This window comes from Canis aureus, chromosome 10 (assembly GCF_053574225.1).
Source record: "Canis aureus isolate CA01 chromosome 10, VMU_Caureus_v.1.0, whole genome shotgun sequence".
NCBI classification, from domain to species: domain Eukaryota; kingdom Metazoa; phylum Chordata; class Mammalia; order Carnivora; family Canidae; genus Canis; species Canis aureus.
The window spans coordinates 9,106,364-9,120,083 of record NC_135620.1 but is presented as its reverse complement, the minus strand read 5'-3'; the positions used below and the strand labels follow the sequence as shown (position 1 = coordinate 9,120,083).

General features: G+C 36.4%; 1 long non-coding RNA gene across 5 annotated transcripts in view; it reads left to right on the top strand.

The window, feature by feature from the left end:
- LOC144321947 (uncharacterized) overlaps positions 1–13,720 on the top strand; it is a 242,919-nt gene that overhangs the window by 205,731 nt on the left and 23,468 nt on the right. For all 5 annotated transcript variants that reach the window (XR_013387490.1, XR_013387492.1, XR_013387491.1 and 2 more), the window contains 3 exons: positions 4,021–4,053; positions 7,206–7,689; positions 8,412–8,596. This is a non-coding gene — a long non-coding RNA (uncharacterized LOC144321947). The remainder of the gene's footprint in view (positions 1–4,020; positions 4,054–7,205; positions 7,690–8,411; positions 8,597–13,720) is intronic.

Sequence of the window (13,720 nt, the reverse complement as noted above, 5' to 3'; positions counted from 1 at the left end):
CTTGCTTTATTTCATCCATCCCCCTTTTCCTCCCTTCTGGCACTCACCAGCTTATTCTCTGTATCTCTGAGTCTGTTTCTGTTGCCTTTCATTTATCCATTTGTTTTGTTTTTTGGATTCCACATATAGTGAAATCATACCGTATTTGTCTTTCTCTGTCTGCCTTACTTCACTTTGCATAATAACTTCTAGATGCATCCATGATGTTGCAAATGGCAAGGAGTCTTTCTTTTTCCTGGCTGAGTAATATTTCATCATATGTGTATATATACTATATTTTCTTGATTTGTTTTGCTACTGATGGATATTTAGGTTGCTTCCATATCTTGGCTATTATATTGCTGCAGTGAACGTAAGGGTGCATATATCTTTTTGAATATATGTTTTCATTTTTGGGAGGTAAATACCTAGAAGTAGAATTGCTTGATCATATGTTAATTCTTGTTGTAATTTTTTTGAGGAATCTCCATACTGATTTGCATAGTGACTGGACCATTTTGCCACTGACACTTCCACTGACAACACATGAAAGCACTCTTATACACTGACAACACATGAAAGCACTCTTATACATCCTTGCCAATACTTATGTCTTGTCTTTTTGAAACTAGCCATTTTGCCAGATGTGAAGTGATATCTCATTATGGTTTTGATTTGTATTTCTGTGATAATTAGTGATGTCGGGCAGCTTTTCATGAGCTGTGGCCCATTTGTATGTCTTGTGAGAAATGTTTGTTCAGGGTCTCTGCCCATTTTTTAATTGAGCTGCTTGTTTGTCTTTTTTGATACTGAGTTGTGGGAATTCTTTATATATTTTGGATATTAATCCTTTATCATATATATCATTTGCAAGGTGAAGTCTATTTAATTTGATTTACTTTCTCTATTTCTTTTTTGGTTTACATGAGGTACCTTTCTTACAATTTTTCTAATTTCTCTAGTTTCAGCCTACTCTGTTGAAAAGAAAAAAAAACAAACTAAAACTGTCTTCACATAAAAGAGGTGTAATTTCATCTGACAGATCTTATTTCACTTACATGTTTTTGTGATTCAAAAAGTGTTCATCCTTCTATGGCTAAAACGAAGTGGTATTTGAGCTCTGATCTAGACATGGACATTCATCCCTCACTATTCTCAGTTAAATCTGGAGATTTACAATTACCAGGTGTTTTTTTTTTTCTCCTGATTTATATACTTTCTATCAAGAATATTGTTGATCCAGATAATTGAGTTATCTGTAACTCTTTGCTGAAAAAGGAAAGGTTGTTGATGGAAAGAAAAAAAAACTTCTTAGAACACTGGGTCTCTTTTCTAGCTCCAGAAATGATTCACCACTCACTGAAAAAACTTCAACTAAGGACGATATATTCAGAACACTTGACAGTTGAGTCAGGGTTGTTATTCTAACAAAAATATTTGAACTCTAGGCAAGGGCTCTGACCCTGTGCTCTTCCCCTCAAAAAGGCTGTCTTGCTGTCAGATACTCAGATAACTTTTCTCTCCCATGACAGCTTTTGCAGTACATGTGACAGTCTGTCTACAATGGGACAACATGTGGCTGTTTGATGTTGTGTAGCTGAGGGGGATGTCACTGTTTATCTAAGAGTCTCATGTATGACTGGTTAAGTTAATAAGAGAGTAAGGAGTAATCCAGTCATTACCCTGAGACTGGATAGTTTAAGACAACACACTTTTGTTCAAATAACCTGAGGTCATGATAAGCAGAATACTCTGATTCTAGTTATTCTCAACCCCCTCTGTTCGTGATGTTACCCTATGCTGGACAGCTGGGTGAGTGGTGTTCCCATCTCATTTTCTTACATATTAAGCTTTAGGTCTCAGGGGTGAGGAAGGTGGGTTTTGGTGAGAGAAAGAAACTTTCTCATGGTCAGTATTCTATCAATTACATTTTTGTTTAGAAATGTACCATGATTCAAATGGTTTTGAATCTTTCCTTCTTTAAGATAGCATATCTTTGCCTGGGATCATCATACTGTGTTTATTTGAGTGATCATTTTGTGCAAAACACAATGATAGTTCCATAGTGAATTTTCCAAGTTCTAAGGAGACCATCCTTAGGAAGCCCTAAATAAAGCTAATCAACTGAGCTCTCTTGTTCTTCTGAATTTAAGCTCCATGAAGGATGGAGCATTCACATATGGATACTGGTGTCACAAATGGAGACTAGGCTTCTTGTGGTTTTGCCATACTTTTCATATTTAATCTTGAAGAAACATAACTCTCACCTTAAACTTCCTCATCATTCACAAACAGGAGGGGTCGACTGAATGCTCCTTGAAGGGTCCTCAAGGTCTACAATTTAGGAATGACCTGTTAGTCAAAGGGCTTTCCCTGGTCAGCCTGAGGAGCAATGAGCTTCACTTCAGGTCCTGTTATTAGTTGTATTTTATTTTATTTTATTTTATTTTATTTTATTTTATTTTATTTATTTTATTTTATTATTTTATTTATTTTATTTTATTTTATTTTATTTTTTATGGTGGTTGTTTTGCTTCTTTCTATGGGGATTGTGCTGGGCCTGTACATAATTCCCTTTCCATAGACCTACTCATAAAGGCTATTTCTCAGTTCAAGTCCAGAGACACTGTCTTCCAACCATATTTGTGACTCTCTCTCAAGCTCCAAAGGGTAATATTACTCAGAATGATCTACTCATAAATATGTATGGGTCAAAACACACTTATATATATTTTTTTAATAAACTATGCCTCTCTATGGTTTCAAGCTACTCCTAAGCATTTGTACATTGACTCTAATTTTTCCCCAGAAAATGGCCTTGCTCTTCTTTTATTACTTTGAATAAGAAGAAAAAGAACAAAGTAATTAGATTATTTTGTTTATGAGGAAAGGAAGGGTATAGATTGTGTGTGTGTGTGTGTGTGTGTGTGTGTGTGCGCGCGCGCGCGCACGTGCATGCAATGTGCTCAGGGAGGTTCAGGGAGGAATATCATTTGTGCACTGCTTTCCTGGAGGAACAGTTTAGAGTTTGTTTTGGAGTAAACTGAGCTGAAGTTTGAAAATAAGAAGAGACTTCCTAAACGCTTGCTCTCTGTATAACCACCTTGTTAAATAAATGCAGCGTTTGGACCCATTCTGTTTTTCTAATTCCATTGTACACTTGGGAAAGCAGAAGGCGTTTTACATTATGCAGAATCTGGTGTTTGGTTATTTGGAAAGGCTGCTTTGCCCACCAGGTCACAGTAAATGACTGCAGATGCTGAGGATATGTTGACAGTGTCAGCAGTGAAATCTTTGCCACACAGATTGTGAAAGATTACAGGAGGGCAGGACATAATTTATTTTGCTAACGATCTATTTCCCATCTGCAATTTGTACCTGTTGAAGCTGAAAGTACACTCCCTGTTTCTATCTAATTCTTGCCTCCCTATTCTTCTTTCTCCAACAGGCATGCAGCCCATGAAGCCTTAAGTTCAGACGAGCATTATTAACAGCAACCTTTATAGTCTACCGGGGATTAATTTAATTTTTTTTGGCGTGTGTTTTTATAATAGTTTCAAGATGCTGGAATGTAGATATAGTTCTTGTAAAAAAAAAAAAAAAGTTTCGACTTTTGGTTGATTCATTTAGCTACCCAGCAGGATCTGATTGCTTTTGCTGAAATTAAATTCCAAAGAAGAACATACCACTGCCACAAACACATAGCACACACTACACAAATCCATACACACGGTGTGGTAGTGATGTCCAGGTGAGGCAAGAACTGCTTTCTTACCTGGAGATAGGTTAGGTTTTAATTAATTTTTAGAAGTGTTTTTACTCTGGTCCATTTTCCTTTTGGATGAGCCATGACATATTGATAGATATTTAGATGATTTTGTTCTTATTTAATCTTTATTTTTCAGTCACTGAAATCACCAGATTCTAGTGCAAATTAAGAGGTTGTTTTCTTTATACATTGGGAGTGGGTGGGTATATTTTATTTTACGTGCTTAATTGTAGCTGACACAGTTAGAAAGCTCTTTTGTCCTTCTTTTTCAGGCTGTATGTGAACTCCATTTCAATGCCAAATAGGTAGGTAGAGCTGTAAATTATACGTGTTGTGGATGTGCTAATAATAAGTTATTCTTATGGCCTTTCCAAGAAATCATTCTGGAGGAAAGGCAGTGGGAAGTATGTCTTGCTGTTTTTGGAGCACACAGAGAGTGAATGATACTCAGAAAAAAATGAAATGTTTAATTTTTATACTTTCACCTCAGTTTGAAATGCAGATGGAAGTTGTATTTTTATTTATGGCTTGCAGGATAGCATGGCCTGATAACAAATCACAAAGAAAGATGGAAGCCCCAATAGCAAATTTCATGCTGAAAATTTCATCATTTGTCACATGTAAGTTCCTAAAAAAAGAAAAAAGAGAGGAGACAAATGCCTTGAATTTGTGCGATACTCCAAGTTCCAAATGTAGCTAAATTGTGCTGTGTGCTAGTCCATTTGGAGAGCATATGCAAAGCTCTGAGCAATTCATCTTTTTTTTTTCTTTTTTAAGTACAGAGTAGAAACATAGGGTATCCTGAACCCTTTGTTTTATCAAAGATACAATGACTTCTTAGAAAGATTTTCCCTAGTACCCAGTGCCTCTGGCCATACAAGGATCCATGCTTTGCACAGAAAGACAGGGGTCAAAAGAGAACTAGTCATATTGAATTAGTGCACTTGGTGATGTGGAGGTTAGAGGGCAAGCAGCCTCAGGATTTCTCACGGTCACCCAATAGCGTTAATGCTCTGTAAAATTAACTCAATTTAGAGCAGCTGACCTCCAGGCCAGTAATGAAGTAGAGGCCTTTGTACTGAGTATTCTGTTTTAATTCTTCAAGGGTATCTTCTTCTCCTTCCTCCAGCCTCCAAATAATACTCTACACCTTTGCTTGCCAGCCACGGACACACAAAACCAAAATAAGACAGACCCCAACCTCTGTTTCTCTTTGGTTTGGAGATCTTACTGAGTCTGCTGGCCGATGTCTATTGCCTTCCTTCTGTAAAATATTACCTGATAATAGATGATAGGTGACCCATTTCTTACGTGGGTTGTATAATGTAAGATTCAGTATGTCACATAAAGATACAACAGATGGTGGAGAAGATATCCTGGGTCGGGGTCAAGGGTCTTTGCAAATACTCCCATATACATAGTTACATATTCTCTATTTGACAGAATGATCAGACTTAGTCAATCAGAAACTGATAAAGACATGATAAATAAATATATAGCTTCTTCAAAAACAGAGGATAATATTTCTTAGTCTTTTTTGGGGTCGTATTTCTTCTAGAACTTTCAAAAGCATTTGGGCAACACAGGGAGGCCTGAATGATTAGAATCAAATGGAACAATTTTTTTTTTATTTTTAAAGATTGTATTTACTTATTCATGAGAGATACAGAGAGAGGCAGAGATACAGGCAGAGGGAGAAGGAGGCTCCCTGCAGGGAGCCTGATATGGGACTCAATTCCAGGACCCTAGGATCACAATCTGAGCCAAAGGCAGATGCTCAACTACTGAGCCACCCAGGCACCCCAGTGAAACAATTTTAAACAATTTTTATGCCTATGATGTAGTAAATTGAGAGATGATATCTAAATATAGACATTGGGATCAGATGATCTAGGCTGTTATTTCAGTTCCACCTTTCATTAGCTGAGTGATCTTGGGCATGTTTTCCAGTCTGTCTGAACATGACCTTCTTTGATTATAAAGTAGGAATGGTTGTCAAAGGGCCCTTACTGGATGATGTGCACTCAAGTCCATGTGAATACAGAAGGTGTGTGAACATGTTAGTTACCATTAGTAATAGGTAGTTTCCAACCTTTCTAGAAACACTGTCTGCTGGTGAGTTAATTAAAAACCTATTAACTGTGATATGTGTACTGGAAAGGAGAGCAAGAAGGGAGTGGCAAAACAGATTTTTAAAAGAGTGGGACAATTATGTAAATAGCTTGAATTTATTGATTTAATGCTAATCATTTTTAGCTTGAGTGAGTTTGTCAGACATATAACGTTACATTAATATATCTTCACTAGTTGGAGTGGTTTAATTTTCCATGTAATTTTCAAGGCCGCATTGAACAGCCAATCACTATCATGTGGGATATTAGAGAACATTGCAGATACTTTACGCTGAAGAGTCCTCATTTTGAGCAATAGTTTTAGAGACAAGTATAGCAATAAATGCACTGTTTACATTTATCTGTTCTATTGGAAGAGGCTCAAAAGAAAAGAAAATGTATATCTACACCCCAATGAAGTTTTATTTCAGTGGTTTACATGTATACCTTTTTTTAAAGATTTTATTTATTTGACAGAGAGAGGGACAGCATAAGCAGAGGGGAGGGACAGAGGGAGAGGGAGAAGCAGGTTCTCCGCTGAGCAGGGAACCAGATACAGGACTCCATCCCAGACTCTGGGATCTGACCTGAGCCAAAGGCAGACAGACATTCAAATGACTGAGCCACCTAGGTGCCCATTTATTCTTAATACTATAATAAAAAGAGAAGTGTAGAAACTGTCACTCCATTAAAGACTGTGAAAGGGGCTAGAACTCCCTTAGTTGGAAACAGAAGAGCCACTCATCATTTATAATAAATGGTACCCAGAAAACTTTGACCAATATTCACAGAAACTTGTGACCAAAATCTGTTGACAGAATATGTGAATTACTCATAAAATTTCTGGGAATTCCTGGGCTTCAGGGAAGCATAGGTAACCTAGGAGAAATAAGGAGAAATAAAACTTAACTGTTTCTGTGACTGTAAGAGGAGTTTCTAGAGAAGCCCATGAAGGGTTGTAATTTATCCAAGAGAAACCAAGTTGGGGTATCTGGGAAATCATTCCAGGGACCTCCAAGGTAATGCTGTGTTTACTTTTCTGCAGTTCCCAAGTATGTACAATGCTACGAGGCTGGACTCCTGTAGAAGGGGGTGAAAGGTACATTCTTTAAGCTCACAACACAGAGGATAGCCATTCAAGGGTCTTTGGTACCATCTGATTTAACCTCTTTTCTTGAATGAGGTAAATGAGATCAAAATAGCTTGTCTGAGTTATTGCAAAAATATTTAGTGCCTGAAGGAAAAGTGTGAGGGTAATTAAGAATTATTATGTACTTGTTATTTTTCAGTATATTCTATATCACAAAGCTATATTTCAATATTATTATTATACATCTATTTCACAGATGAGAAGATTGAAGTTCACTAAGGATAAGAAACTGCCATAAAATTCTCTTACTGGAAATTTGTAGGATTTGAACTCAGAAGAAGGCTCTCACCTTGCCACTAATTCACACTATCTCCCAAGAACCAGAAATAATTATATATATAAAAAATCTATCTTGATTTTAAGGCAATGACTTTTTTTTGTATTAAGGTTTGCTGCTTAAGTGTTGAACAGATTCAGACAAAGCAGAAGAAATTATTCAGGAAGGAAGGCAGAAAGAAAAAAAAAACTTCTGTGTAGATGGAGGAATCTCAGTACCAGGATGAAAAAAATCAGTACATGGATAAATTTAACAAAACAGAAAAGATAAGGGAAGCAAATTCCCTACTGTGGAAGCTTTATAGAGGTCTGAGAGTGTACAAAATTAAGCTGTGCCTTTACTGGAAGATATTGACTGGTAGTCTGCATGAAATCTTAATGATGCAGGAAACACATGTGCATTGGTAAGTAGGATAAATACTATTGTAACTCTTCAGAAGTAACAATGGTTAATATCATTCAACTGGGGATTCCAGAAAAAAAGTAAATTGACATGCCTATCCAGCCCCTGAGCAGATTTCTGGGGGCATAAATCTAAGCCATGAGACCCATTTAGACTCATTAAAGCCACTAATCAATTAACTCCAGCTGGGACTATAGGAACAAACAAGAAATTTGTTCTCAAACCATGTTCCAAAGGAAACTTCCATAAGAAGGGAAAAAAGGCTCTGGGTTGAATTAAACTTAGGCGATATCACATGCTAAATCTTTGCCCATGGAGAGTCTAGGAAAGAACTCTTGTAGACTTTGTTTAGCCTAGAATTTTCCAAAAGAATTTGACCATGGGCCACTTTTTCAGTAACATCTATATTAATGTATGGAACAAACGTTTTGCACATATAATTCTATAATACCTGATAATACTCATTGGCCTGTCGAGTGATTTGATATTTGCAGAGAAAAAAAGGGATACTTTCATTTCAATATATTTTACAGCTTTGAAATAGATTAATTCTTAGATATTCAGAAATTCTGGTATTTTCTTACAGTCTTGTATGCGCTACACATACTGTGTTGGTCAGTTCATCTTGGATTGAATTCAGTTATTAGAGCACATTGTTTTGGCTAAAGTGTTTGCTTACCATTTGCTTACTGCAGAAGCTAAGTTCATGTTTTCTTTTTATAGTTGCTTTGCATTTTAGCCCTCATTGATGAAAATTGGTTAAAATGCAGTATGACAGCATAAATGCCATGAGAAAAAATGTAAAGTAAATATATGGATGGATATAGAACATAAACCTGTGTGTTCTCAGAAAAATAAGTAATCAGCTGTAACAAGTTCACATGAGCAGCCCAAAAAGAAAGCTACAGGTAAGATAAAAGATACAATGAATATTCAGATGGATATGTGAAAATGTAATTTCATAGGATCAGCAATCTATTTCTAGGATTCTGTCAAATACAAAAGCCCTATTTATTATACTCTTTTCGAAGTACTGGTAAATCAATCAAATCTATCTAGATTCTTCTAAACTAGGAATTGGAATAAGATTATGTTTATTCAGAGAACTGCTGAGATCTCTAAGCTGTCAGAGCACAGCAACCACAAACTTCGGTGACAAGAAGGAAGAAAGAGGGAATTGGTGAAATTAGAGAGCTGGAGAAACTCAAATCTTTGGGAGAAAGAAAAAAATTGACATTGCATAGGAAATTCTTGAATCTTGTTAACTCAAGAAGACACAAAATGTACTGTGGGATTTTTTTTGATACTACATTTGTCCAAAAAAAGTATGTCATGCTATATTGCCCTAAAAAGGACTAATATAATTAATGTTGAGAAAGAAAAGAAAATTTGCAGGTTAAAATTTTTTTTAAAGACTTTATTTATTCATGAGAGACACAGAGAGAGAGAGAGAGAGGAGAGACACAGGCAGAGGGAGAAACAGGCCCCATGCAGGGAGCCGGAAGTGGGACCCGATCCCAGGTCTCCAGGATCACGCTCTGGGCTGAAGGCAGGTGCTAAACCGCTGAGCCACCCAGGCTGCCCACAGGTTACAAGTTTTATTTATTTATTTATTTATTTATTTATTTATTTATTTATTTATTATTTATTCATTTCTAAGATTTATTTATTTATTCATTTATTCATTCATTCATTTCTAAGATTTATTTATTTATTATATATATATATATATATATATATATATATATATATAGAGAGAGAGAGAGAGAGAGAGAGAGAGGCAGAGACACAGGAGGAGAGAGAAGCAGGCTCCATGCTAGGAGCCCGACGTGGGACTCTATCCCGAGACTCCAGGATTGCGCCCCGGGCCTAAGGCAGGCGCCAAACCGCCAAGCCACCCAGGGATCCCCAGGTTACAAGTTTTAAATCAAATAATATTATCGGGTGTTGCCTAATATCAAGGAAATCTGATTTAAAAGGCATTTATCATCATGCACTTACTAAACACTTAACAGTTTCTTTGGACAAAATCAGTGATGTGCTACACATGAACACATTTTTGGCAACTATGCAGTCAGTTTAAAAGAGAAAAGTGCTCAGTGAGTCTCTGTTTTGGTTATCACTAAATATATCGCTACAGAAATTTAAAAAAATTGTCAATGATTATATTTGAAAAGTGCTGCAGAATAGAGTGTCCTGAGACTGGCCCAGGAGAGCAGGAGCCACTTGTACAGATAGGAATAGCATTAGTGGGTGAATTGCTTTGAACACTGGGAATGGACAGCTTTATTCACAGTAAATGATTGGAAGCAATTTTATTTCTCTGCGCCATGAAATGAAATCGTAAAAATTATGAATACAACCACATTACTGTGAGCGTTTATACTTCTTTTCAGTGTGAGAAGAAAGAAAAGGAGATTGTGTAAGACTGAGGTTTTGTTTTTGTTTTGTTTTGTTTTCTGTTTTTGCTAGAATACTCTGGCTGTCAGTGAAAAACAGGTACTCTCACCAGTTTTTGAAAGAAAGATGATATAAAATATTCTTCTTGAAATTTTTTATGCCAATATTTTCAAGGTTTAGTACAATGATGAATCCTATTGATATGTTTGAATCTTGAAAAGGCTAAACTTCTTGCTTAAAAGCAGGTACATCATGACTTTACTCTGTGCAGATTAAGTATTGCAAGATTTAAAATAAGACTAATTTATGGAGCAAATGGCTCATACCAGGAGTTTGATTCTTATCTGGTGCTTGATGGTTTTCTTCTTTCATCAGAGAAAAAAAAAATTGATAATATGTCATGGTTATATTTTCCATCCATATCTAGATGCTGCCACAAAATTACTTTCTAGGACAAATACAATGTAGCAAATGAAAATCTATTTGCGAATTAAAACATTTTAATGTGGTGAGGTTGCCAATTTAAATGCTCTTGGAAAGTGTATTTGATGTGAAATTTCTTCATAATTTTTGGGTCAGTGTTTAGATTTTAGCCAGAATTATATAGATTTTCTGCCATTATGGTTGACTTATAAGACTAAGAAAATAGAACAAGCCAACCTATGCTTATTACCTAATCTATAGCTAATCTTATTTATTGCTGGCATTATGTTGAGATCTTGGTGCAGGATTAGAAACAATATTTTCCTTTCCACTGATAGAAAATTAATGGAAATACCAATTTCAAAATATACTTTATTTTTATAAGTTAAAATCATAACACTTAAAGTTTACTTAAAACTAGTGATAGGGATTTTTGTTAAATAACTAATACATGTTTTATAGATAAAATGTTAGAGAAACATCAGTGTAAGAAGAGTATTTTGGAAATTGCTAGATGAGGAACTTAAGGGTTGGAGGCATGGTACCCAAAGACCATTAGTCAGGAAATGCTGTGGTTTCTAAAGCCAAACTTGAAATAAGAGAAAGGGGAATTGGAAGCTCACATCATTCTATAAAACAGAGTTTTGTTTGCAAGGACATATGTGACGGAGAAAAAAGTATTCTGGAGAAATACCAATGGTAATTGGAAAATGAGAAAGAATGAAGGGGAAATGTACTTGGGGGCTGATTCTTTATTCATTCATCCAGTTGATAACATAAAAATATTTTCCAAAGCTAAGCAGGTAGTTGATGTGAAACTGAGTTAGGTGTTTGAAGAGAGACTAGAGCCCTTGTCTGTTGGAATCTTAACCAGTGCTCTGGACCAAAGCAGTCACCACTGATATTGACGGATAATACAACCAGAACAAGGGCTAGTTTTTGAGGAAATAGCCTGAGTTCCATTCTACTTGAGTAAAATCAAGGGCCTATGAAATATTTGCCTGGGATATCCATGAAGCAGGTGGACATAAAGGTCTGACATTGAGAGGAACTGTCTGAGCTAGAGGTACCAAATTAGGTGTCATTGTATTACATACAAAACCTGGAGTCAATATTAATTTACCTCACTCATTTTGTCTGTAAAGCATGTGCTTGTTAACTAACAAGTAGAGGATTTAAAGAGAAGGGCACCCAGAGACACTCGATATTTTTTTTTTAAATTTTTATTTATTTATGACAGTCACACAGAGAGAGAGAGAGAGAGAGAGGCAGAGACACAGGCAGAGGGAGAAGCAGGCTCCATGCACCGGGAGCCCGACGTGGGATTCGATCCCGGGTCTCCAGGATCGCGCCCCGGGCCAAAGGCAGGCGCCAAACCGCTGCGCCACCCAGGGATCCCGAGACACTCGATATTTAAAAGTTAGATGTAATCTCAATATTGGCCTATGGGCTGGTTACATAGAGGAGGAGAAACAGAGAAGACCAAAAAGGACCAATTAGTAAGAAAAGAGGAAAACCAGTGGAATTGATGTCACAGAATTCAAAGAAAGAGAATGTATGTGAGCAGAAGGTCAACTATATGCAATTCAGCTAAGAAGTCAAGAAAAATAAGGTAGGAAAGTCCCCCAGAGGCTTTCACGCATAGAAGTGTTGTTGAGTTTCCCAAGTCGGTGAAGTATTGCTAACAGAGCACACTGAGCATGGGTTTTGAAAAAGGAAGTATGAGTAATAAATGCAGATTTGGAGTCTGGATTCTAGTAGAAGTTGCCCATGGCATCCGGTTGTAAAGTCAGGTTTAAATGATTTGGGATTGTCAGCTGGAAACTTTGGAGTTCTCCATTTAAGAGTGATTTGGAGGAGTAAGGACAAGTATGGTCTTTAACATTGGAGGATGCCCAACGTTTATATTCTGGCGCCACAAACATAGAGTTCAGACAGGGTTGATTTGATCTTTATTCCTCTTCCCTCTGATTTCCTTTCACACACTAATCTCCTCTTAAATGTCCCTTTTTGAGAGCGGTGAGTGTGAGTGTGTGTGTGTGTGTGTGTGTGTGTCTTTGGGAGGGCACAGTTCAAGGGAAAATGGGATAGTCTTATTGTTGGAATATGGAATTAAGATATGTATCCAAGCCATTCTATGGGACAATGTATGACATAACTGAATTTAAAAGCAAATATTAAAAAAATAAAAAATAAAAAAATAAAAGCAAATATTGAAAGTCATATCACAGATGAATAATATGCTTTATAAGTTGATGAGGAAAGTATTAAATTTTATTATAAAATTATAAACATCCATACCACATTCTGATTTCATAAAGATGGTTGATTTTAGAAAAACAACTGCTGGGATCCCTGGGTGGCGCAGCGGTTTGGCGCCTGCCTTTGCCCAGGGCGCGATCCTGGAGACCCGGGATCGAATCCCACATCAGGCTCCCGGTGCATGGAGCCTGCTTCTCCCTCTGCCTATGTCTCTGCCTCTCTCTCTCTCTCTCTCTGTGACTATCATAAATAAATAAAAATTAAAAAAAAAAAGAAAAACAACTGCTAAAAGGTCATTTCTGCAAAAATATTGTGTGGAAAATAGCAGGAAAAAAAACCCCACCTTCTGACCACTTTACTATTATATGTGAATAAGGATTTGTTTATTGTTGTATTATATTTTATAAAATGAAATTGATATTAGAAAATAAAGAAATGGTGAGGAAAAGGAATGCTCTACTTCATTAGAAAGTTTTCCTCTTTTTGTAAAAAAAAAAAAAAAAACTTTGCTTCTTCAACCATTCTTTTTGAAATATAGAACTTATACCACAGAAGCAATGGCATCTGCAGTCTACAAACAGGCATATCATTTATTTTGCCCGATTTCTTAATTACTGAGCCTGCTGTATACGGTACCAAAATTTATAGACTTTGCCAGAGGCATTTTGTCATTTTACCCAAGATTTGTATAATTTATTTTCGATGTGGTGGACATGATCCTGCATTAAATTATCTGTGCATCTATTTCCTAAAATAACTGAATGTAATAAATAAGTATTTTGATTTCAAAACAAGTCAATTCTGGTCAGGTTTACGGAAAAGTGAGCCGTTTGAAAGAATTCATTCATTACTTTCCTTTATTCAGCAAATCTACACAGAGCACCTGCCATGAGCTAAGCCCCATTCTACAGTTAGGAGTAAGTCAAGGAACAAAGCAAAGTTTTGGA